This window comes from Notechis scutatus, chromosome 1, assembly GCF_049901735.1.
Source record: "Notechis scutatus isolate UNSWTSFEM ecotype Mainland chromosome 1, rNotScu1.2, whole genome shotgun sequence".
Lineage (NCBI taxonomy): Eukaryota > Metazoa > Chordata > Lepidosauria > Squamata > Elapidae > Notechis > Notechis scutatus.
In genome coordinates this window covers 211,701,540-211,729,245 of record NC_142009.1, presented here as the reverse complement: position 1 = coordinate 211,729,245, position 27,706 = coordinate 211,701,540, and the positions used below count along the sequence as shown (strand labels likewise).

At 37.7% G+C, this 27,706-nt stretch overlaps 1 protein-coding gene and 1 long non-coding RNA gene across 3 annotated transcripts in view; one reads left to right on the top strand and one right to left on the bottom strand.

Annotated features, from left to right (window-relative positions):
* GPR39 (G protein-coupled receptor 39) overlaps nt 1-27,706 on the top strand; it is a 167,714-nt gene that overhangs the window by 44,520 nt on the left and 95,488 nt on the right. The gene's annotated exons all lie outside the window — the stretch shown is intronic.
* LOC148133178 (uncharacterized) lies at nt 607-26,856 on the bottom strand. 2 transcript variants are annotated; one of them, XR_015746552.1, is made up of 3 exons: nt 26,411-26,856; nt 25,459-25,536; nt 607-729 (listed from the first exon to the last, which is right to left on the bottom strand). It is a non-coding gene; the product is annotated as an uncharacterized LOC148133178 (long non-coding RNA). The 2 variants fall into 2 exon arrangements; XR_015746553.1 differs by having other exon boundaries at nt 26,415-26,856.

Sequence of the window (27,706 nt, the reverse complement as noted above, 5' to 3'; positions counted from 1 at the left end):
GAAGGTGGTGAGACAGGGAACAGTAATAGTAATAGCATTCAGACTTACAGTATATACCATCCCATAGTGCAGGTGTCAGCTTTGGAAGCCATATTAGCACCAGAAGCTTTCACACTGCCACATTCCTGTGCCTGGGAAATCGAGAGGGGGGGACTTTGCAGTGTGTTTGTAGTTAGACATAATAGCATTCTTTTTACAGTCAAGGTCATGTTATTCCTGCACCTGGAGGAGGAGTGGTTTAAGGGATGTCTCAAATTGAAATGGATGGAGATTTGGCCATGTGATGCAGTGATGGGTACAGGGGGTGGATTTTGTGATTTTTAATTATGGGAGGAAAACCTGGAACTCTCAGATTTGGGTTTTCCCATATGTGCCAGTATGACAACTCAAATAAAATGGAACTTTGAGAAAATGCCTGTCTCGGAGTTTTGGGGTTGGAGTTTGTTTCCCTGGAACATTGACAGCAGGGGTGTCAAACTCACATTGTCACGGCAATATCATGTGATGTATTGTGACTTTTCCCCCCTTTGACAGGCCTGCCATAGTGTTTTACAGCACTCTCTGGGTGGTTTACAACAATCTGGGTTTCATTTTACCAACCTCAGAAGGATGGAAAGCTGAGTTCAATTTGGAGCCCTGTCAGCATCGAACTCCCGGCTGCAGGCAGTGTTATATCTTCAATACTGCATTCTAGCCATTGGGTCAGCAGGGAATGTGGTTGGCTCTGTCCTGAAAAAGAAGAAAGCATGAGGAAAAGACTGAAAACAGCCCTTTCTTGATCTGGTTATTCTTAATGAGGTCAGGGAAGTTTTGAGACTGATTTTGAATGGCTTTCCAAATCAATGAAATAGTGTGGGTAGAGGTTCATTCTCTGAACTTGTGGGTTGGTTTCTGAATGTTTCATTACCAGGCTACGTAACATCTTCAGTGGAATTTAGGGAATGTCAGTCTTCATGTTCTTCTGCTTATAAGGGCTTTGTGTGGTCAGTAGGTCTTGTGATGGAAGGATCAGGGTGACAAGACCTTCACTTGATGTGACCTTCTCATCACAAGACCTACTGACCACACCAAGCTTTTATAAGCAGAAGAACACTGACACTGATATCCCCTAAATTCTGCTGAAGATGTTCCTAGCCTGGTAAAGAAATGTTCAGAAACCAACCTACAATGAACCTCTACACCTGAGCTACAGATATTTGCCACTATCACAATGAAATCGTGTTTTGTGAAATTCTTGTGCTGCCAGCTAATTAAGAATTTGCAGAACAGATACTGAAGCAAGAGAATGTTTATTTAAATTATCTCCATTAATTAGTTATAGCACTAGGGACCCTTCTTCCATCTGCTATGGTGAGACTGAGTGGCGAGGATGGTTTTTGGAGTTGTACACATAAAGCGATTGCTTTCATTGGGCAAGTTTTAGAGCCCTGCAATGTCTTTTTCCCTCCCCAGGCCCAGAGTTGCTCAGTTTAGGCACCAGCAAAAGAAGGTTAGATATTAATGAGGATTAAGTGTCTAGATAAAAGAAGGAAATATTTCTCTGATTGGGGTTAAACCTGAGACTCTGTTTCATCTCACAGCTTGCGAAAGTTAATAGGAAGCACTAGCTTGTCAAAGCAGCTTCTCTCCCAGGTGTTAATTGAAAAATGCAGGTCAATCACGGGACAAATAACATTCCTGGTGTCCCTGCCCTGTCAGTTTCTTAACCTGATCTACTATGACAGGGGTGTCAAACTCACGGCCTGCGGGCCGGATGCATCACGTGCTGGCCCTATCCGGTTTAGTGAAGGGGGAAAAGGTCCCAATAGGTCACATGATGCTACCGTGATGACGTGAGTTTGATACCCGTTACTTATGAAGAGCTGACAGTTAGGAGTTTGTCTTAGACCTTTCCATCCCATTATTGGAAACACTTGTGAAGTACAAAGATTTCAAAGTCAACCTTTTGTTCAAAAGAGAAAGCAAAAACAAACAAACAAAGGATTCCACCAAGTAAGAAAGCATACATTAAAAATAAACCAAGCAATCTTTTTGGATTTTACTGAATTGAATGTTGATGAAATAAGAATACAGCTTGCAGTGCTACAAGCACCAACATAGACATGGCTAGTACCGTACTTCCCTGAAAATAAGACCCAACTGGAAAATAAGCCCTAGCATGATGTTTATAATATAAACCCTATCCCCCAAATAAGCCCCAGTTAAGATTGCCAGCCAGACGGATGCGTTTAGTATCGTACTTCCATAATATACATATATTATGGTAAGATTTGCATCATTTTGTTATTAAGTTGTGATTGTTCTGTCTGTCTAGCTGCAGACCCCTATGATATTAAGAGCATCAAAGCTGAGCTGACCAACTGTAAACCTGAAATGTTAATTAACATTGGAAGGGATCCTTCTGGGATGAATGGAGCTAGTGTAATGTTTTCCCACAATTGAATCAAGAGTTCTGCACCGTATTCATATACTAATGTGGGAGTAAATCTCAACCATGCTGAAAATTGTATTTTGAGTGTTACAGTCCTGATATGACTTCTCGTGTTTTCAAAATGTCCAGTTATCGAAAGTAAGCAAATACTGTGAGGGTTGTCTATGGTTTTTCTAACGTTTGGATACCTGTCGGGAGCCATAGAGATGACCCTGGAGAAGCCATTCAGAAGCCATTAAACAATAATAGTATGTTAAACGTACATTAAGATAGGTGAAGTGGGAAAGATTTAGAAAGAGATGCAGATGGAAGAAAAAAAACAGAGGTGGATTTTCAAGATTCTGTTGCTATAGTTTATTTGAATAAACTATTGTGCTAGTCTTTCAGTGAAATGAGTTTTCTGACCTGGTCTAATTTGTAGGGCCAACCATACCATCACAAGAAAAAAAGAAACCCTCTGGAAGAGCCTCAGTGTAGTGGTTAGACTGCAGTACTGCAAGCTACTTCTTGTTGCTTGCAGTACTGCACTCTTTGGCAGATCAAATCTCACCAGGCTCAAGGTTGACTCATCCTTCAGTCTTTCCAAGGTGGGTAAAATGAGGATCCAGATTGTTGGGAGCAATATGCTGACTCTGTAAACTGCTTAGAGAGGGCTGTGAAGCACTATAAAGTGTAGTGGTGGGATTCAATTTTTTTTTACTACCGGTTCTGTGGGCATGGATTGGGGAGCATGGCAGGGGAAGGATACTGTAAAATATCCAGTCAGAAGTGGTATTTGCCGGTTTTCTGAACTACTCAAATTTTCCGCTACCGGTTCTCCAGAACTGGTCAGAACCTGCTGAATACCACCTCTGATAAAGTGGTATATGAGTCTAAATGCTATTGCTATTGCTATTCTATTTAATCAGTCTTTTAAGCCAGTCTTTCCAAGATAAAGAATAATTTTGTCTTCCTTGCATCTGGTTACAGTAACTTTATGAAAGTTTTATGGAATGTCAACATTTATTGCTGTTGTAACATTGTTTTTTCCTACAAGATAAGATAATAAACATTTATTTAGTCTGGAAAAAGAGACTGCTTTCTCTACTAATTCTAGATAATATTTCTTAAGCAATTCCAAAGTTAAGGCTATCTTCTTTAATTAACTACAGTTATGTACACATTAAATCTTCTGCTGTATCTGATGAGAGCATTAAAACATAATACTTGGGTGGTAATTAATTGTAATTTGTCACCATAGGAGTAGACAATGATTTTTGTAGAAGGTTTAGGGTGTATAAATCTGAGAAGACCACAAGACCTGCTCAGTATCCATTATGAAGGGCAACTATACAACATGATCAACTTTGTGAATTGCTAAAGGTATTCTCTTTAGATTGTCTCCATCTAAATAAAACCTCGAATACAATGCCAGATGGGTTTAATTTTATGGAATGTACTTACTATTGGTAAGCATGTTAAGTTAGGGACTGGATAATGCAGAACACCGGGCAATCATTCTACAAACATTGGTAACAGATGCACAGCCCTCTTTGCCATCTTGCCATATTTTGACTGTGTGATTACTGTATACACAAGGCATTAAGCTACCTCCAGGGCAGCTTAGTATTGCCTTGATCCAGAACAGATTTTGATGAAGTAAAAGCCATACCAGTTTCTCCTAGCTTGCGTAGATTCCCCCCCCCCCCCACAATGTCATAGGAGGACTAACACTAGCCAAATTTATTATATTGCACAGAGGAATGGGCTTTCCGCCATTAGGATTATAAGGCTCATTTCTCCTTTCTAGGCGCCAATAAGCTTCCTATGAAAAGTCATGGCCCTGTTGGCAATGAGAGTAACAGACACTTTTAGTCATGAATTCCAAAGCTCGGAGCATGCTGAGTTTTTCTTTCTGTCTTGTAAAGCTTCAAGACAGCTTGGGCGCTCCAAGCGTGTGGTAATTTGAAGACATTAAGCTTTTTTATTTGGCTCTGTTTTAAAAAGTCTGCAGTCCAAGCACGATAGTTTGGCTGCAATTATATATTGCTTAGTTTTATGGCTCTGCACACGTAAACTCTGGAGCTTATTCAGCCATGAGTAAATCCTAAAATGTACAGATCATTAGAGGAAGTATTGAACCATTTACTTGTAGAATGGGCATAGATTAACTGGGAATGGATGGTGCTTTTTTAAAAAAACAACAAGATACCCATCAACTGGAATGCTTAATTGTCTCTTTTTGGGTGGGTGGGGGAAAATGTCTAATTTTGGATCATGAAGACTTCCTTCAAGTTTTCAAAAGAACTTGCACATAACAATTAATTCTGTTTCATATTTATATCAAATGTCCTCCAGATATATTATTTTGGTCACTCCCCACCCCACCAAGAAATTGGTGGAGTAGACTTGAATTAAGGACATATCCTGGAGATTCAAAAGTGACAAAATCTGAATCAAATTGAAAAGTCAAGACTTAATTTCAATCGATTTATCATTTGATTTAGTAAAATGCCTGACTCTCATGAAAAAGCATCAAATGCCTGCAGCTGGTTCCTCCTCCCCCACTTTATACAAAGGAACAAATGTAACAGGAATGGTAGACCTTTTAAAGGACATTAATCCTGTTTCAGCCAGATAGTTGAAAGGCTTATGCTGCAATACCATTTTGAAATATTTCCCTTCCACCTTTTAAAAGGCAGAAATAGAAAAGGACAACCCAGCATCTTCCAATTCTCCAAGAAGCTCCAGAGCCTCCAGAAAAGCTATTCAGAACTAAAGAAGAAAGTCTAACTTAAAAGGAAAAAACATTCAATCCTAAAAGAAAAGAAAAGAAAGCAATTTTTTTTCTGAACAAGCAGGCTGACTGGCAAGGTTCTGGAGTGCAACCTTAGGTCCTGCTTTTGCAACATAATTTTTTGTACAATATAGTTTAAGGAGTATCTGTGTTTGACACTGATATGTAATGACATTGATAGAAAGAAATTGTGTTATATTTGAATACAATATACTGTATATATGCTGGTTACTCCCTTAAATGACTTAATGGATGGCCTTCTTCAGTGTCTGACAGGCATGATTTTATTTATTCAATTTCTCTTATATTAGATAATTTACTTCTGATCATCCGAAAACTTTCACAGATGACACGATTCAACTGAATTTCCTTCAGGTTCAAGTATGCCTTTGAAAATGTGGATAGCTTTGATGTTTTGGTGTTGTGAATGGAGAATAAGGAGAATGGAAATAACTAAACTTAGAATAAGCTATAGATAGCCCTTGACTTATAACCATTCATTCATTTACTGGCTGTTCAGACTTACAATGGCATTGAAAAAAGTCACAAGCAGTCCTTGCACTTATGAGTGTAGTAGCAGCCCTATGATCACAGGATCAAAATTTACGCATTTAGCAACCAGTATGTATTTATGATGGTGGCAGGATCCCAACCACATGATTCCTTTAACAATGGCAGTGATTCAGGATTGTTACACCATGGTTTTTTTTTTTTTTTAAAAAAGTAGTAAAATTGGGTGTCACTCACTCAACAACCACCTTGCATAGCAACAGACATATCTATATGCCATAATTCTATGTGTTTTATGCAAAAATAGTGTAATATATTCCTATATGACAATATATATTGTATATTAATATATAATATATATATTATATACAATATATATTAAGTCCTCATAGAATGGTTCTTCTCAGCACATACACTGCTCAACACTACATCTAAAAGTATGTCTGCCTATTTTAAGGATAAATGGGTGTTGCTGTAAAAATAATGTGATATCAAAATTCTACATGTGCTCACCAGTCCATAAAGATAGAGCATTCAGAAATAGGTGACATCTTACCAAGTTGCCTTTTACTTCCATATAATTTGAAAAAACTAAATTAACTAAATGTGGAGCTAATCTGAAAACTGGCTCTTCTTTGCTCACATTAGATCTCCTTCCAGTAAGTTTTGGACTGCTGCTTACAGTAACTAATTAAATATGTATCCCATCAAACTATGTAACTCAAAGCTATTTTCAAGAAAACCACAAACTGATGTGCAGTGAAATCGAAATAAATAAGAATTTGACTATCCATAAAATAAAGTTATTCAACAATTATTTCAGTTATTCAATAACCCAGCTTGGAACCAGCTTCCAATGAAGATAATGGGAAAATAATCTGTAATTGAGTTTAAACATGCTTGGGATAAACACATGTCCATCATCCAACAAAAATTAAAAACTAAAATAAAATAAATAACAAAAAAAAACAACCCTCAAAGGGCAGATTCGATGGACCACTAAGTCTTGTTTTGCTATCAGATTTCTAGGTTTCTAATAATAGCAATGTCTTCTCTAACCAGATTAAGCTATGGTACTGTGAAGACAAGTGGCTGGAACTCCTCAAATCCTAAGGAATAGTTTGGTTTTCACCATGATGTGGAATAATATTAGGGTCTATGCCAGTCTAGCTTCAAGATGGGCGAAGGCTCTTCCAGAGGGTGGGCGCCCTAACCAAGAATCATCACCGTGACCAATATAACATCCAATTCACTAAGGAGTGATTATATCCCTAGTTAAGAGGAACACACCTGATGGCCCTACCTAGATAAAACAGTTCTACAGGTACTCGGGAACCAAGCCCGTGGGGTGTCAAACTGGTGGCCTGTGGGCTGGATATGTCATGCATAGGCCATGCCCACCCTAGCTCCACAAATGGGGAAAGCATTGCAAAACGTCACATGATGGCAATGTGTTGCTGCGAGTTTGACATCCATAAAGTAAAGTAACGTAAGTAAAGCCAGCTCAGAAGCTTATTGGCAGAAAAGCAGAACCCACACTATAAATGCAATAAGGATAAAGCAGTTAATCACCTACTAGCATGCAAGCAGATGTCTTTGATCAAAAGAAGGTTCTAAATAATATTAAAAAACAAACAGCAGTTAAAGCTTTACTGTGTCAAATAATGAGGGCTTCTCTGTAAGCTTTCATTGCCATGTGTATTGCATGCAATCCTGGGTGTTTTATCTGATTTGTAAAGTTTGTGATTTTAACTTTTATTATAAACGCTTCCCAAGAGGTTTTTTTTAATTGGGCAATATTTTTTTATTTACTTATAATATGTATATGAGAGGTAATTATACACTTTTGTCAGTTTTCATAGCTTGTGTATGTGTTTGCACATTAGAAAGCGTATGAAAATGGCAATTGCTGCAAGACCGGCATTAATTGGAAATATATATTCCAAGTGAGAAACAGCCTGTTTTTCTAATAGACTTGGATATTATTACTGAAATACTGGCAAATTCATGCATCAGTATAAATTGTGTGGCTGCATCTGTCAACAGGCACCTAAAGCAATAATAAAGAGAGAATGGCTCCTCATAAATATCCAATATCCTAATTATCAGAGCTTGACTTAACCAATGGTGGGGTAATAAAAAATAAAGTTTTCTTTACCAGGAAAATTTACCTTTTACTCCTGGAAAACTGACTGCAGTGTCACTCCTATTGTTTGAAAGGAGAACATGAAGCATATTGTCAAAAATATGGTTAGGGAATATGAAGCCACTAAATATTTCATCACACTGGCAACACAATTGGCAAAAAGAAAGAACCTTAAATCTATCAGGTTCTCCCTTTTCATCTCCCAAACACTTTTTAATTATATCAAAATTCAAGCTGTAGTTAGGTGAACCAGCCGCTTCTCAATGTACTATGATATAAAGCATACCTTGAATAATATAAAGGCTTTTGAAGTGGGATGTGAAAATATTACTGCAATAGATCTCTGAGATATGTGGAATATAGGTAGTTCTTGTGATGACCCGGGGCGTGGCACAAAGACAACACAGTTAAATAAGCAAGAAATGTCCCTTTAATACCTCCAATTTTGCCCCCAATATCCAGATTACCTTCGGCTGGAGAAAAAACTCTCCCAAGAACAGTCTTTCAGTGGAGGAAATTCAGTCCAAAAACAAAGTATATACAAACTGTAAATAAAAATCCACACAAACCATGCTGCAGTAATTAAAAGATTAAAACAATATAATAGATTAAAACAATATAATTGAGGGTGACCTTAGCCATTACTGCAGAGATACACCAAATCTCTCTTTGCATATTTTTGTTCAGTCTGCAGTTCAATCTTTGTGCTTTTTTAAATGATACTTAGCAGGTAAGGTAAAACATTTGCTACTTGCCTAAAATGGGGTAGATGAGATCACCATACAAAATTCTTTGGAATCTGAAGAATGATCCAACTTTCCCCCCCAAATATTTAACCTTTGAATTCCAGGCTGGCATATAGTCTGACTGGAAGATAGTTTCAATGCTATAACAATGTGTACAAATGATATAATTCAAAGTTTCTCAGCCTTAACCACCTTAAGTATGGCTGGCTGGGGAATTCTGGGAGTTGAAGTCCAAACCGCTTAACGTGGCTAAGGTTGAGAAACACTGGGATAAATTGACTTCTAGCTGTGCAGAATGTTGCCTCTCCTTTACACTTCCCTGCAGGCTTGGTAATTCTCTCAAACTGAAGACTGAAGTTGGGAACAATAAAACTTCTGTATAATTAACATTTTAGAGAGCCAACTAATTAAAACATGATTTTACTCTACTTGTAAAATTATCTATTGGGAGAAGGGCTAGTTTAGCTTCTGCCGGGAAGAAATTCCATTAACTTAATAGAGACACAGAAAAAGCCCCCTCTTACACTACTACCAAGTTAATCTACAACAGAAAGTAGATTTTCAAAGAGGATAAGTAGACACTTTGTGGTAGGTTCACATGAGGACTGGTCTTTTTTATCTTGAATCTAAAGCATTTAGAGTTTTATTATTAGGAACCAACCCTTCAAATTGGAATTAGAAGCTAATATAAATACCCATTAAGTTAATATGAAGCCTATATGAAAAAGGATCCTTCAATTGACCAAAAACATTGGGATTCTACCCGAAAAATACAGTAAGGAAAATGCATATTTAGTTGTTCAAATATTAACTGCTGCTAGAATTGTATTTGCACAAAGTTGCAAAAGTAAAGAGATACCTACAGATGAGAATGTGATTAGAAAAATACTAGAATGTGCAGAAATGAAGAGATTAATGTTGGCAATTAATGAGAAAGAGCAAACTGAATACTATATGATATGGGACCTATTTTATCAATGGTTAAATAATAAAAATGGAAGTTAGAAACAGGGAAACAAAATAAAGAAGATATGTTAAAAGAGATGAGTAAATATTATTAATATGTTGAATATTACTATTTTAATATTGTAGAATTAATATGTGGAATATTACTACTTTAATGTTGTAGAATTAATATCAAAGTAACAAATGATGTTGTAAATTTTGATTATTGTTCAACAAAGACATTTGTACCAAGACGATACATTGTTCAACTGAAGATGGAATTATTATATTAAAAATAAAAAAATTATAAAAAAGAAAAAGGACCCTTCAATTTTGAGCTGCAGTTTCTGAATACTCTTCACAGGTAGCCTCATATGAGAATAAATAAAGCATGTGCCATTGAGGCATAAAATGTTTGTGCTCAGAACTGTTTGCCCAGAATTAAACCCACATCAAAACCTGATAGATCAGTGTGTCACTTCTGGCACAGCACGAGATTGAATACTACAGATGCTATGCACCAGAAATAAGTTGGGAATTGTCTCAGGTCAACATAGTTGGCCTCATTTCTAGAATATCAAATTAAATTTACAACACAGCTTGTGTGACTGGAGCTGCCTAATGCAATGGTCTTGTGATCCATTGCCACACAGCTGGGCTGGCTCACATCTGTATTTTGTAGCAAAATTGATAGAGATTGTGGGAATCTAAAGATAAACTCCCCAAAGGCAAACTTTCCTCAGACAAAGCTCTACATAGAAAATGTCAGGAATGCAAACAATCTGTACTAATTCGATGAAACCATAGTACTAATTGGATAATTTGGGATTGAGGTTCATTCTCTGAACTTGTGGGTTGGTTTCCAAATGTTTCATTACCATCAGTGGTGGTATTCGACCAGTTCAGCCCAGTTCCGGGAAGCCGGTAGGAGCAATGAGCAGCGGAGACCAAACCAGTTCTCTCCCCCGCTCTGCTGTTGGGCCCACCCGCCCGCCTGGGCTCCCATACTCACTTTTATTTTCTGCTTTGGAAGCACAGCTGCTGAAGTGACCGGATCATGCAGGCTTGCATGAGGCGAGTTAGTGCGCATTTGGCGTGCGCGTGCATGCAAAGTGTGTGCACGCCCGCAAAGCGAGCCCACCAAGCCACGCCCACCAAACCGGTGGCAAAAATATTTGAATCCCACCACTGATTACCATGATAGGTAACATCTTCAATGGAAGGGGTCCCCAAACTTGACAGCTTTAAGACTTGTGGACTTCAACTCCCAGAATTCCTCCTCCAGTCATGATAGCTCAGGAATTCTGGGAGTTGAAGTCCACAAGTCTTAAAGTTGCCAAGTTTGGGAACCCTTGGTTTATTATTTTCAGATATTATTGTCAGTGTTCCTCTGTTTATAAGGGCTTCACTGTTTATAAGGGCTGCACTGATCACACAAGGTCCCTATAAGCAGAAGAACACTGACACCTCCTAAACTCTGCTGAAGATTTACCTAGCCTGGTAATGAAACATTCAGAAATCAAATATCTGTGGAGATTCTCAGTCATCCAGATTATGGTTGTCCCAAAGGTGCTTTTTCAAGAGGCAGCTGGACTTTCTGGTTTTTCTTTGAAGATGCTTCACCTCATCCAAGAAGCTTCAACCAACCCACACGCTTGGAGAATAAACCTCCACCCTCATGCTATACCCGAGCTACAGATATTTGCCACCATTACTAATTTGATATTGTTAGGGCATGGGAAGTAGAGATATGGTAGCTACTGTATTTTTTTTTCTCTCCTCCTTTTCTTTCCATTGATCCAGAGTTTCTTTCAAAACTCTGGGAACATCACAAAGGCAATAATTGAAAACAGCTTCCTGTGGCAGCCAAGAGAAAAAGACTCACTTAAGATTTCTGCTTTGCAGGCTACTCTGCAAATATTTCTAGTGTGGTTTTGCTGTGACCTTTCTGAAAAGTTTGGCTTGGAAAAGATAGGTGCTGAACTATTAATTTTGTGCTAGCCCTGAAATGCTTTCAAAAAAAACTTGTTGGGGGTTGGAGGATATGTTAAAAGAAAAATGGGATATAGAAGTCAAGATGGGGGGTGGGGGTGGGGGTAGGTTTGTATGCTTTTTGCATTGTTTGGGCCTGAATCTATAAATATTCATGATGGTTTTTCATTAATAACTTATAGTGGCATTGGGCAGCCTCAATATGAAACCTGAAAGAATCATATGCTTTGTTAAGTAGGCTTGGCTACTTAATATTTATGTTAAATATAATGATATTTTACTGAATTGGAAAATGAGGTGTAAAATGCTTTACCAGAATACATTGTGTGCGCTTTCCATTATATGGGGTGGAAGAGATAGCATAAATCCAGAAAAGCAATCATTTGCAGGATTCTAGTTATGCAACTAACTAGGTTTTTTTTTTACCCCTTTCTCATCTGGAGATTGGTTTCTAATTATTTTGCCAATACAGAAGCAAATTATTTCAAGGAGAGAAATCAATCCTGCTTTACTGGTAGGATTCTTCAAAATTAAAGGCTGCATTTTGGGGTTCAGTTTCCTTGAAAGCACTCAGTTAAACTCCAGAGTTATTTATTTCTTAGTAATAGATAAATTAGCTGCATTTATCAAGGTGAAGCTTGAGCAAATGTAATTGATCTAACTGTTGACTTGACTCTGTAAAGAGTGAAAGAAGGCACTCAATTTCAGTGAAAATTATAGGACTCATAGATATGCAAGGATCATTGCTCAGCTCTTCATGTTGGCCTGTCCTGGTTGGTAGCATTAGCTGCCCTGTGGATGACAGGGAATGTACTAATCAGTTTCTATTAATTTTCATACTTTGCTTACAATTTCATTTGACTGTGGCAGGTCTACAGAGCAGAAGACAGGGTTTTTTAATGTCTTTCTATGGTTGTCTTCTGAATACTAATTGCAGTTTGTCATATTTTGTTGATAGCTGTCATCTTTTGCACTGGAACTAGTTGTGGAGATACGGCTGAAATTTATTGTTTTTCTATTATGACACTATTTTGTAATGAAAATCTTTTGATATGTTATTTTTGTTCTGGTTGTAGTTGAGATAACAACTTGTCATTTAAAATCGTGGTGTGTTGAAGAAGTCCACAATGGGTTTATGCATTGGGTTAACCCATAAATTATGGTTTATAGATCTCAGAGTCTGAGTTCGCACAAAACTAAGTCAAAACTGAACAAGTTGCATTCTGCCTTAATGTGTGTCTCAGTGTGTCATATTTTCATTTTGCTTTTCTCTTCTAGAAATATAATAAATATTCCCCTATCTAACCGAAATTCCATACAGTGCTCACAGATGATTGTACATCAGACTTCTCCATCTGGATGCCCCCTAAACATGTTGAAAGCACAACTCTCAGAATTTCTAGCCAGCATTGAAAATTCCGGTCTTGGTGGCCCAAAAATGTTTCAAAGTTACACTAGGGACAGTTACCATAAGGAATAATTTAATGCTGTTTCCATGAACAGGAGGAATCTTTATGTGAGAGCTGAACTCAAATACTTTCCTCTACTAGTTTTATTGCTATATCAGAGCCAGATATCATGGTTTAAAATATACTGTACATTGTTAGACAAGCCCAGAAAAACAAGTTAACATTTGTTGCTTTTTAAAGCAGCTGACTAAAGCAAATGATTCACATAGCTGGAATGTGATACAGTAAAATTACATTTTAGTTTGAAGCAGTGATGAGTTTTGGGGCTGAATAGCCATGGTCTTAATTTTCTTTTGTTCCAATGTTTTGCCAGAAGCTGCAACTGGCATCTTCAGAGGCCAAGTGAACTGCTTTGTGATGTATCTGTGATGGAAGCTCACAGGCTGCCTGGGTTCTTGTATTTGAACCTAGCAAACTAATCCCAATGAGTCAATGTCATGGCAATCCAAAGAAACTAATTCCTGATTGGCCCCAATTTGTCCCTTTTGAAGAAATTCCAAGAGTATTAGTTCCTGATTGGTCTATCTATGAGCCAAGCTTCTGATTGGTTCCTTGTTCCTAGATGTTCTAAATGGTTATTTTGGAGAATTCCAAAACAGCTGGTTCCTGATCAATTGTTTTGAGTCAAGATACTGCTAGATGTTCTTTCTGATGAGGCTGCAGCAGACAATCCAATTAGCTGCTGGCAAAATGTTAGCGGAAAAGAAAATTAGACCATGGCCATTGACCAATGGTGAAAGCCCAGCATTGCTTCATTGATGTCCACCACAAAAGCCTACACAAGTATAAATTCTAGTTTATTGCTCTGTCAAACCTATATTGGAGCTAGGTGGGAAGAAGGAATGCAGAAACCCACAATGTGATGAATTCTTTTGCTAGAGGCTTTGAATTTTTCATAATAGTCTCCTTATAAGGGAAAGGGTTGGCATGTAAATGGTGGGATATACATAGTTCAATTTTGCGAGCTAAAGAAATCTATGCATGGATCAGAAAGTAGGAGCTTAGAGTTACAGGCAGACCAGGAATTATTTCAATGTATCTCTTGGGTTCATTTCAGAGGTCCACTGAAGCCGAAAATTTCAGATTTCTAGTTATTTTTTCCCTTTCTGATCCTCTGCATGAGAAGGAAGAAAGACAGAGAAGGCAATGTCAGAACTGGGACGTGGATGATGTTTGTCAGGAAAAATGGGGAGAAAGAACATTATACATACCACCAAAATAAATAAAAACATTACTCACACCAAATCTACTACTAACTTACTGGGCCATTTGGTGTTAGAGAAATTTGAAATAATTTTGGATGATTATGGAAAACAGTGTCTTCAGTTTTTCATTTCATGCTGAGTCCAATCATGGGCCTAATAAAAAATGCCAGAAAAAGAGGGAGGGAGGGAGAGAGAGGGAGAGATGCTTATTCAAGTACAATCAAAATTAGCAAAGTTTATAGCCTCTCGTGGTTTTGTACTACAACTCCCTACAATCCTTTGGTTTATGGTTGAAGATTGGTAGTACAATCTCCAATCAGTGGGGACGGACTCAATTTTTACTCTTGCATTAAACTGATAAAAATTCTCTCCAGACACTGTACAAAATAAGACAAAAATACATTTTAAATAATAATGGTATGTGCTATTAAAGCATTGAGCTGTAAATGACTAACTATTACAACTGCAAAGTTATATGGCTGTAGTTGTCATAAAAATGAAGAAATTGTAATACAACAAGGTATATATTACTTGATTTGGTCATAATACTGCCTAAGAAATATAATGTCAAGTTTCCAACTGATGAAATCCATTTAAAAAGAAAAGAGCAAAGTCCATCTTCCATAATAATTTCTTTTATTTAGGAAAGCATCAAATTGGCAAAGTCTGTTGTAATTCCAGATCTGACACAACCCAGAATTATACCGCATAATATTGGAAGTAAGAAACATCCCCCAAAAGTCACATTCTCCAATAGAAGTAATTCAACATTGCCTGGTGTTATCAATCTCCATCTCAAGGCTTCAGCAGGGTCAGCTTGTGTTCTCACCAGAAGAAACACCACCTAGCCTAAACAACTCTATCTCCACTCCTCCCCCCTTAGGAATTTGGCAAGCCTGAAACTGTTCCCCCCATAACCAGCAAAGAGAAGAAAGAAAAGGAATATATAATAAGGCTAAATAAAATGGCTACACATACATCAATTTTGGGCTTGACAGGCTGCCCCAACTCATTTGAAAAGAAACACCTGCAATGACATAGAATACACAAAGATTAAAACTAGGTTAAACACAATAATACAATGCGCAATTTAACTTCCTCTGCCACCCACAGGATTCACCTTGGGCTTATGTGGATATTTTTCATGGAATTTTTCTATCAGTCTATCAGCATTAACTTTCTAGCTATTTACCCAAGTCGCTTATGAAATAGGATAGCCTTTCCAACAAATTAGATATTGTAACTTCCCCCTGAAATTTCCAGACTCCAAAATTTTCTTAACCTCATCATGTTCATGCCCAGCAATGAGCAAAGGCGTCGGAGCTATACGTTGTGCTGGCCTTAATGAGGAAGCAACAAACGGTTTTAACAAACTACTATGACATATACTGCATGCATGCATAAAATACACAATCATTCATAGTTCAGACTTATATTTAGAAATGAGTTTTCAGCTTTCCTCAGACAAGTGAAAGAGTTTTGGACATGCCCCCCAACAACAACAAAAAACACTTGTTGGGCCTGATTTGTGTGTTTTTTCTCTTTAAAATGGGTTATTTCATTCCCAGTTATTTTTACCTCTGCTTAATGCCTTTCTCTGACAAAATCTTCCCCTTGAATAGAAATGCATATTTAATTGTATCCACTGTCAGTATCCAGCTTAACTAATGCTGCTGGGTGAGACTGTACAACAGATATTGTTATCAATATGAACTGTGCAGTTACCTACTTTTATTTGTACAGGTATTTCTCAACTTATGACTTAGCAACTTAAGTTACAACAAACCCCCAAAAGGTACCACAACCCAGTCTGAAAGTTACATCTACTACAGCTCCTCTGTGGTCATTTGCCCTTATAACTAACCACAAAGATGCTAAAGCACTCATCTTGCCTATTTGATTGTATGAAGTGCAATGACAATACAGTACTACTGCTACTATTTTCCCCCTCTCAGTTTTCTTTTCTTTGCTAAAAGTAACCAGAAATCAATTTTTAAAGTGTCTGTCTCTATAGATGTTTGAAACACATTATGGAAGAGGTACAAGTTTTACCTGAGAAGAATTGAGAATGATTTAAAAATAACAGGCTAAAAAAGTGATATGGAAAAAGATGCTACACTAGAAACTGGCTGATGTGTTTCCTAGATAATTTTCCTATATTGGTTTTTAAAAAGAAGCATTGAAGAGTTTTTTGTAAAAAGGGACAAAGGGAAAAAAAATGGAAAGAAATCAAGTTCTAGGCTATTATATGAAGTGACTAAAGATCAAGGTTGTTAAAATAAAAGGAAGGAATATAAAGTTGGTTAACTTGATCAAAGTTAAAATAGATATTTTATCATCTGTGCTAACTCTTAATGGACTTTTCCTGATGTCAGGATTGAAATGACAAGACTTTTCGGATTTATTTATAAAGAGATGAGAAAAAGAGATAGTTCATTGCATTTTAAGAATTTACTAAAAGTTAGAAAAATTGTTTATGCTTGTGATGAAGAGGAAAATCATTTCTTTAAATATTTCTTTTCTTTATCTTTACTACATTCCTATTTTTCTTTTTTTACTTTTTTCTGTGCCTTCTTTTTTACCTTATATTAATTTTATATTAATTTTTAAAATTACAATTGTAATTTTTAATAAAACTACTATTTAAAAAAGAAGTGATCAGCAATGTAGTCCCCTATCACAAAACCTAAGGCAATGTTGTTGTGAAATAATTTCCTAGCTTGTCTACTATCCATTTGAACTATGAGTCATGAGTGAATAAATAAAAATAGCCCCACATAAAAGTCTGTTTCAAAGCTGGAATGTGGAAAAAATTGCATTAGTTCTTCCGATTTCATCCTGCATAGATGAGCAGTATAAACACTAAAGCAGTCACAAAAGGGATACATTTAAACGGAATTTACTATTTTAGTTCAAGCCTTTTGAACTCTTCTTTGCATTTATTTCCAAATTTAAGGTGATGAAAATTGATGCACTGAATTAATATCTAATGTTTTCTGCTAATAGTAATTTTTTTTCTCTCTCCTTAAAATACAACATAAATAAATGGTGGTTTTACATTATTTGCTGGCTCATAAGTTCAAATGGATTTATATAAATTGTATGATTATGGTTGTTGTTTTTTAAAGAAAGAGAGGTTTTGCTAATTTCTTGCAAACAAATTTAGTTTGTGGACTAAATAAATATGAGGGCTCCCTTATTTATATAAAGCTTCATGACAATGAAAGTGGTATGGATATTAAGAATGGTTTGCTTCCAGTATTTCTCAGATTTAGCTGCTTTAAAATATGTGGACTTCAACTTCCAGAACTCCCCAGCTAACCCTGCAGGCTAGGGTGTTCTGGGAGATGAAGTCCACACAAATTCAAATTGCCAAGGTTGAGAAACACTCCTTTGCTTCTTCCAGAATATTTTTTTTTCTACAGCAACATTCCTTCCTTCCTTCCTTCCTTCCTTCCTTCCTTCCTTCCTTCCTTCCTTCCTTCCTTCCTTCCTTCCTTCCTTCCTTCCTTCTTTCCTTTCCTTCTTTTCCTTCCTCCCTCCCTTTCTCTTAATCTTTTTCTTTTCTTCTTTCCTGTTCTCTTCCCCTCCTCTCTCACTCTCTCAACAGAAGGTGGCAGCAATGCACATAATTAGACAAAGAAAAGTAATGATGAAATGCCATTACATTTCTCAGGGAAACTGACAAGTTTTACAATCTTTACCTTTTAATTCTGAAAGTTAATGTTGGCAAAAGCTGCCTGAACTGAGTTTGCTTAATGCACACAAAGTTCCTTTTAATCATCTGTTTGCTCCATGTATGCAGCCTTGATAAAAAATATATCCAAACTCAGGATTAGAGACTTTGTTTTATTATGAAAATAGACTTTACAGCAAATGATTTTTTTAAGCCACTTGATCAATTTTTCCTTCTACCTGAAATGTAAACCCCAAAGGAAATGAAGTTCAGTAGAGTATTAAACTAACAGAAGATTAATTGGACTAGTAACAAAAGCAAAAAATGATGGGAAAGTTTTTCTACCCAATTGCTCTTCCTTGAATCCTCTGTTAAGTTAGAATTGGCAAACAAAAAATGAAACATAGCAGAGTTTCAAAGGAAGCTGCACTAACAGGCGGCTAAATTAGTTACCCACTCACTGTCAGCAGTAGTACATAATGTGGTATGAAACCCATGCCATGTAAAAGCAGACAGATATAAAAATGCAAGGACAACGACAACCAAAGCAGAAGAAATTTTAAAATTGTCAGCGACTACCACACAGTGGGAAATATTTTGCCTTGGAAGACCACTTGCCAATGGAAAATCAATAGAGAGGAAGTTAAGTAAGCTCTCTTGGAAGGAAATTTAAAAACTTGCCCCAGGGTCTTGTCTCAGATGTTGGCAGGATGTAAAGAAATCCTTTTTTCTGGCATGAGTGTAAAATTATTGCACACAGATTGTTCTGCATTGTATAAACTCAGTCAAAAGGTGGGGGAGAAACTCCAACTGAGCAAAATAAAAAATAAAAAAGCTTTCAATTTAAAGGCTCATTCCCTTCTGTGAGGATTTTTTAAAGGGAAAAATAGCTTTCCTTCTTTCCTTTCCTTTCCTTTCTTTTCCTCTCTTCTCTTCTCCTTTCCTCTCCATCTCTTTTTTCTTTCTTTTCTCAGCATCATGTCAGTTTGACACTTTGAAACAGGAGCAGTAGAAGAAACATCCAAATAACTTGAGTGCAACTATCTAAGCTATAAGACAAGACAGTATGGTAGACAAAGTACTCAATGTGTCAAAAGCACATATCTGATGCGCACAGCCACTGTTGTCCATAATTTTCTTTTTCTTCCCTATATGCCAAGCCTTCAAGACAAGCAATGGCTGGGTATACTATATATTGTAAACATAAAAAACAACTAAGAGTTCATGAAAATTTTAGCTTGTCTATAAAGGTTGCATTTGTCTATAAGGCTTGGATTAATAAATATATCTTAAGGTGTCCCCCCATACCCCAAGTGTTTCCGAAGATAGGATTGTGCATATCAGCCTTGGCCCATGTCCATGGTCCCATCACAGCAGCCTCCTGCTCTTCAGGAACAGCTAAAACAGTGTGCATTCATTTAAAATGATGCTGGGTTGAATTTTTTTTAGAACCAACACCTTCAACTGTTAGGTTGGTTAGGCTAAATGTTTATTACATTTATATTTGATCTTTCAAAAGTTAAAGGCATTGTATATGGCACTCCTCCCTATAACGTGCCTACCGTCCCTGTCCTATTGTTTCTTTTTATTTTTCTTACATTTATCCATTTCACGTATTCATAACTATGTTTATACTTATACCTATTATTTTGTAAGCGATTGACAAATCAAATCAAATCAAATAAATAAATAAATAAATAAATAAATAAATAAATAAATAAATTTTTTCCAATTGCAGCATTAGCCTTCTGGAATGTCCCTCTGTCCCTCATTCCCAATATACAGATGGTCACACCAGTTGGCCTGTAGAAAAGCATTAAAAACCAGCCTCTATCCTTAGACACTGGGGCCAGGATGGTGGAATTTGTTCCTAGGAAGGGTAGGAAGAATGTCTAGGTTCCTGAATTAATTACTGTAGTTCTGATATCCACTATACTGTAGTTGTTTCTGCTGTTGGTTTATTTTCACATTTGCTTACTGTATATTAACCAGAGTTGCAGTTGTTTAAGTTGGGCTATATATATCTATTAAATCAATGAACAAGCTCTTTCTGAAGTAGGTTGGGATGACTGGTTCTCAGAGAATTTCCACTCATGAAAATGGATTTGAACTGGGTCTCCGGTCAGTCCACCTTAGCACAGTAGGTCCCTGGATTGTGTAATGCAGCAGTCTCCAACCTTTTGGGCATCAGGGCCTGGTTCCATGGAGAGAGTTTTTCTGTGGACTGGAGAGGGCATGGTTTCATGTGCTGCTTGCATCCATGGATGGGGCTTTGCTTGTTTGCATAGACTGGTTTCTGACATGCCACGAACCAATCTATGGACCAGGGGTTGGGGACCCCTGGGCTAGTAGTTTTGGATGACATGCTGCCATTTCACAAATTACTTATACAGTGGAACCTCGGTTCACGAATGTTCCTGTTTGCGACCAAATTGGGTGATGAACAAAAAATCCACCTGATTTTTGAATCAAGCCACAATTCAAAAATCGAGTGGCGAACAAAATCGGCATGAAAAGATTCCCTTTCCGTGCCGATTTCCCCTTTTTTGGGGGGGTTGTCTACACATGCGCAGATGGTGGTGCTTTTGGTCACAACCAAATCAGGTTGCAGCCAAAAACCTGGAAACCTGGACAGTCACAATCCGAGGCTCTACTGTACCAAGGAACAAAGGATGTTCAAGGAAAGCATGAGATTCCACCTTTATTAACGTTGCACAGTTCCTTCTAGTTCTGTCACCCCATAAAATTCTGAGTGTGGAAATCTGGTTCCTGTAGTCTTTTATGTTCATATTTCTACGATCTAGAACATTCGCAATGCGCCAAAGACTGTTGTGAAATTTCTCTTGCTAAAAAGAGGGTGATGTCATTGATAATTCAACAAATAGCTTTCAGATTGAGAAGAGGCACTGACTATTCTATGCTGAATATTTAAGTAATGATTACAAGTCTTTAAATGGACAGGAATAATAATTGCAACACAATGAATTCAATTTCATCCAACAAAAGATACCATTTCTATGAGGCCAGAATGGCAACTTTCTGTTGCAACTCATATCCATGCTGTGCAGCACTAAAATGAGTTGGGTGGCCTTATAAATCTAGTTAACAAAGAAAGAAATGTCCTGTAGGTTCAGTTTACCTTTCCATGCAGTGTTATTTTCAAATGGTATATGTAACCATGTTCAGCTCTTCTCATTAAGACTGATTGGAAAATGGCAAAGCTTGAAATGAAACTGAAGAGAAACAAAACCTGAAGGGCATGTTTTGATAGTGGCACAGACCATGAAATGTAAAATGTTCAGGAAAATGTTAATAGAAGACCTTGGAATCCTACCTAGACTTGCAAAAAACCCAAGAGTCCAAAATAAAGCAGGGTATTTAAGGTGTGCATCCATTATATTATTAGCAGCAACAGCGATTCGTTGGAAAAGCTTTAAAGCTCTCTTGGTATGTTTGGTTGTATTTATTTTTCATTGTACATTGCCTTAACTAAAAGGTTAGTATGAAAGGATAGGAAAAAATTAAGTCAAATTCATTCAGCTCTCTATGATTTATGCAAGCATAGGGAAATACACGTTTCCTCAATCTTCAAAATGAAAAATTTGCACACTCATAAAGTCAGGGCTGGCTGAAGCAAGAAATGTTAAATTAGCTTATTTATAGTCCCCATTGGTGGGAGTTCCAAGTTTGGAGAAAATCAGTTCAATATTTTAAAAAGTTCTGTTTATACCATTAGACTTTTTCAGCATGCACATTGCATTTTTCCCTTAATGCTTTTAACAAAAATCAATTTAAAATATTTAAGGAGGTCTTAGTTGAGAATGTGGTTGATTATTTTGGGTTGTTTTTTTAGCCAATATAGTTTTTAAAGCATTGTCCATATGTAAACGTCTCCTTAGGTAGTAGGCAGTTATTTATTCATTTTCTTCACGGGGGAGAAAAAAAACTCTTAAGGAACTCAGTCTGATCCTTTCTGGTCTAGTGCAAGGATTATATACAGAAAACACAATTCAATTCATGAGAAGGCTTCTCAACCCATTTGCTTTGCTTTTTACAGTCTAGGCATTGCATAATAGAGAAACCTAAAAATAAGAAATGAAATAAAGAACAAGCAGTTCGTCACACTGGCTTTGAACAGGACAATCTCCGTCTTTCCAATCCAGTCTTAAAATGCACCAATATTTAACATTGGAGGGGGGAAGAAACAGGAATCCTGTCAAAGCAGTGTGATGGACCACAGTTTAAGTTCAGTGGTCTACCAATACGACATCTCCGTAGGTCATTTCTGAATGTTTCTTGGAGCTTTCAAATCCCCCAGTTGATTATCACTGCATGAGAAAGAGCAGAGGTAAACCCATTAGCTTTGCCCCCCTCTACAGATTCCAGTGCAAATATCTGCAGCAGCAACCAATCCTCTTTCACTGATGGGTAGCTCCCATGAATTATTTAGAACATGGATTGTCCAGGACTGCAAGTTTGAAGTTATACAGGGAATCTTCATTTGTACATGGGATTCCGCCCCCCCACCCCCAGTAAGCTTTAACTGGAAGATGACTCATGACAGCAGAGCTCAAGAAAAGAATCTGAATTAATATTTCTACCCCTTCTATGCTTATCTTTCTGTTTACTATATGACTTACTAAATAACCTCTGAAATTGAACCCCAAAACAGGGCCACATGGAATATCATAAACATCATTCTAATAGAGGTTATTGCTTGATTGTTTTAATACCTGTAAGGCTCATTCCATTTCATGGGCACTTCAAAAGTCTTGGCATAAGATATTGCAAAATTCAGCTAGTTTAGGGATGGTCTACCAATGACAGATGATTACACTGAATATATTGTGTGCTATCATTCTTAAGATCATATGTATCACTTCAAAACAGACAGTAGAGAGACTGATAGTAGAGGATATTTGTAGCTCAGGGTTGAATTGTGAAGTCCTTGGTGCTTTCTGAGCTTGGTTGTTCAGTTGCAGACACTTCATGATTACCCAATTAGGTAAAATCGTCAGTGTACCACAAAAATGACCAAGCTCTAAGAGCACTAAGGACCTCACAGTAGAGATAATTATAACCATTACCAAAACTATAATGCAGTTACTCTTAGTCCAACCTAACTTAGAAATTGCTCATATGGGGAAAAAATTGGACATGCCCTTGAGTTCCTGAAGAAAAGGTGAAATATAGATCTAATACAGTAAAACAAATTTGTCACTGAAGAATTGCAACTATGACTACAGATGCAGAGCCACTGGAAAGCCAATGAGGACCATCATCAGGTGTCAGGAAATTAGTTGATAGTACAGGTAGTCTTTGACTTACAACATGCAGCTTGTGTAGTAACTGTTCAAATTTACAAAGACACTGGGGGAAAAAGTGACTTATGACTGTTTTTCATACTTACAACTGTTGTAGCATTCTCATGGTCATATGATCAAAATTCAAACGCTTGGCAACTGGAATGTATTTATAACCGTTGCCGTGTCCTGGAGTCATGTAATCACCTTCGGACAAGAAAAGTCAATGGGAAGCCAGATTCCCTTAAGAACCATGTTACTAACTTAACTATTGCAGTGATTCACTTAACAACTGTCACAAGAAAGGTTGTAAAATGGGGGGAAATTGACTTAATAACTGTTTCATTTAGCAACAGAAATTTTGAGCTCAATGTGATGGTAATTTGAGGATGAACTGCACATATTTTTTTATCTTTTTTGGACCCTGCTTCATCTCTCTGAAGTTTATACAGTGAACGTGATGCTTGAGTCCCATGTGGGGCTATGGGACAAAACAGCAAATGAAAAAGAAATGCTTATACATATTCAGTCCTTCAAATAATAACACTTCCCCATGAATAAGTCCATATCTTAATAGAACAGCCTTCTACTTTTGTAACTGTAATCCCTTAATCAAATGAATGGAAACCAGATAAAAGTCAAATCTTGTTAGTTGATAACAGAGGGATGCGTCCTATCAGCATACTGTATAAATATATCAGAAAGGGAAAAAGCCCGTAGCTCTGCAAACCTCTAAAGTTAGTTGATCCAAAAGTTAGCCTGGATGCATACTGCTACAAAACACAGATACAGCATATTTGCTAGTCAGGGTATTTTTCTGACTTTGTCCCATTCCTCATAGTAAAAGCTTATTTTCCCCAAAGGGACATTTAAGGTCACTTTAGGGGGTAGAATTTTACTTAGAGCCCCCTGGCTAATGAAGTCTGGGAGCCAGGGATTAGTCTAACATGCAAATTTTGAACTAGCCAATGGAAAGTTACTTATTAAGCTGATCCTTCACAGTGTGTTGTTAATTACTAAAGGCAAATAGGGCAAGAAAGGTTAATCGTTCTCAGTTGTGGAGAGGTTTGTCTCCTGCTTTCTTCTCCTCAACAGGATCAGCCTGTCTTCTTCTATCAATATGCAGGCTTTTGCACAAGGCTGGTTCAAATCACAGCCTCTAAGGAAGCAAACAGAATCAGCTTATTTTTTTGATGTGGCCAGAAGTGTGGTGGCGAGATCCAACACCAGCAACTTTATTAAGCATGATGCTGATCAATTAAACTTCCAGATTAACTAATGAATAAACCACAGTGATTTGCCAGGTGTGGGAATTGAGCATTTTACTGCAGGTTGGATTCTTTAAGTTTAACATTTTTGCTCATCAGATAAAATAACTTTAATGACAATATGTCCCAAAAGTGCTTTTTCAGGAGGCAAAGTAAATATCCTTTGAATGGTGTGGGAGTAGGAATGGATTTCCAGAGGGAAAAAATTGCAGACTACAGGAACCAGGAGTACTACTCAGGTAACTCTGAGGACACAGATAAACCTCCAAGTGCTTCAACAACCCTCTAAGAGGATGCAAATGACCAGCTGTCTGCAAGGAGTATAAATCCTTCCATTCTCCACTATCCTGTCAGAGCTGAAGAAGCTTCTTGGATGAAAAGTGAAACATCTTCAAAAGAAAAAAATAAAGTCCAGTTTCCTGCTGAAAAAGCACTTTTGGGACAACCATGACCTGGATGATTGAGAATCTATACAGACTTTAATGACAAGAATAATTTATTAAATGTATATGTTGCCTGATTCCCGATGATTCTGGGCAGTCCACAATTTTACTCAGCCCACCTGAGAATTTATGCCTTTACTATTGGTCAAATTATATATTGGATGTCCTAAAATGTTCTGCCATAATTTATTTTCAGAACCTGATATAATGGTCCGGTTTATACAATATTGTAAGCTATCAGCCATTACCCATTGAATGAGCCAGGTTGTGGCTTAATATAGATTGTCCTCAACTTACAACTGTTTGGTTAATGTCTGTTTGAAGTTATAACAGCACTGAAAAAAATGACTTACGACTCTTTTTCAGAGTTATGAATGTTGCAGCAACCCTATGGTCACATGATCAAAATTCAGATGCTTGGCAACTGATTCATATTTATTGTGGTTGTAGTGCCGTGGGGTCATGTCAGAGGTGGTATTCAGCAGATTCTGACCAGTTCTGGAGAACAGTAGCAGAAATTTTGAGTAGTTTGGAGAACCAGCACATACCATTTCTGACTGGCCTCGTCGCCATCTATTCTTTGCCTCCTGAGTCCCAGCTGATTGGCTGGGTCTTCTTTTGTTGCCCTGCATAGGAGAACGGTGCTGGAAAGCAGGTTAGTGGGGTGGGGAGGGAATGGGATTTTGCAATAAAACCTTCCCCCATGAGTAGGGTGGGAATGGAGATTTTGCAGTATCCTTCCCCTGCCATGCTCATCAAGTCATGCCCTCAGGACTGGTAGTAAAATAAATTGAATCCCACCACTAGGTCACGTGATCATCTTTTGCAACCTTCTGACCAGCAAAGTCAATGGAGAAGACAGAGTCACTTAACAACATTGTTACTAACTTAACAATTGCAGTGGTTCACATAACTGTGGCAAGAAAGGTTGCAAAATGGAGCAAACTCACTTTACAACTATCTCACTTAGCGACAGAAATTTTGGGCTCAATTGCAGTCATAAGTCGAGGGTTACCTGTACTAAGTTTGAATCGACAGGATTACCACACTTAACTCGTAGATTCTTTCTCACTTTTTTACTTGCAGATTATACAGATGACAATTGGACTCAAAATGCCTCAATCGATGGGGAGATAAGAGATAGACTCAAACTGTCCAGATTGCGATGATAACCGCAGTTCACAAATTAGTTCAGAAGAGATCTGAAAGATTGCAAGGTGGGAGTGGGGATGCTAAACATGAAAGCTCTTTTGCTGAAATTCTTTGAGGAGCCTGTAGAGAGTTCAAAACATTGCAGATCATATGGACACTCAGAAAAAAAATAAGTATATTCCTCAATCTTCTTGCGATCCATGATGTTTTGAACATAGACTGAAATATGAATGAAGATTGACATTAAACATCCAAGTGCACTGCAAGATGAAGTAAATGAGCCTTGGCGTAACAGAGAAAACAGAAATCAAGAACATCCTACACATATATCCAGTTGCACGTACTTACCCACCTTTGCAGAAGTAGAAAGCCTCCCAAAGCAAAGGTGGAATCGAAAGTGGTGGAGGTGATAAAAGCTTTGTTCTTTTCCCCACCTCCTTCTCTAGTCCTTAAGGAAAGGATCTTGGATTATCTGTAACTAAGCAGAGGGAAGAAGGAGGGTAATCCAAGTTCTCTGAGAGGTCCTTGGGTGCTCTCTGAGCTTGCTTTCTTGCAGCCGTTTCGTTACCCAAACTAGGTAATGCCATTAATGCTAGTCATTGGTACTTCTCTCCCTCTCCCTCCCTCCCTCCTTCCCTCTCTCTCTCTCTCTCTCCCTCTCTGGATTTGGGTTGTGTGGCTAGCTCTGTAGTCCAGCTGGAAAACTATTTTCAGTCTCTTTGGCGAGGCTCTTGAAAATTCATTTTCTACCCTAAATGAATGGCTCCTATCTATTCCACTTGAGAGCATTATTGGATCAAAGGTAGCTAAACCTGTACTTGGCCACCCGAATTGTGGAATATATTCATCTTGGTGCAGAGAACTTAATCAGAGCTAATGAGGAATTAGCATCATTTCCCAGGCTGCAGCCACTACCTCTCTAATGAAACAATAGTCCTTAGAATTTTCTTGAAATGATCACATGAGCTTTTGTGAATCATGGCCGACTTCTTCAGGGGTACAATCTGCAGAGCTGGGAAAGGAAGGGTATACATACAAAGCCAATGTACTTCCTTATTGCCAATGCTTCCTTGACTCAAAAAACACTGACCTTCATGAAAAAAGATGCCATTATACAGTCAACACTTTAGCACCTTCTAAGGAACTGCCTTGCCTGCTGTACCTTCTGCAGTGTTTTCTGTGCAGTGGATCACCCCGCTGTGATCTTTGCCAACTGCTGTGTGTGTTGATCATTATAAATGCTGTACCATTCCAAGAACAGAGGGTACAGCACCACACATAGGTATTTATGGCATACAGAATAGTCCTTTTTTGGGATTAATCTCCATGCATCTGATGAAGTGGACTGTGACCTGGAAAACCTGATGTAATAATCAACATATTAGTTTTCAAAGTTATCCGAAGATATTTTGTTCTTTTGTCTGGCCTGGCTTACCTCTGTTTTAGATCTTTGATCAAGTATTGGACTCAACAGTAGAGCGGTGGTTCAAATGCTTGCCACCATCAGGACCAAGAGGAACAACTTGGAATCAGCCTGGCAGAATCTGCTCCATGGTTCCAAGGTTTAGAATGAATGAAGTGACATCCTATTGGAAGCAATCCCTTGGCCCACCTGTATAAAAAGTCCCCTCAAAAGACTCCAGC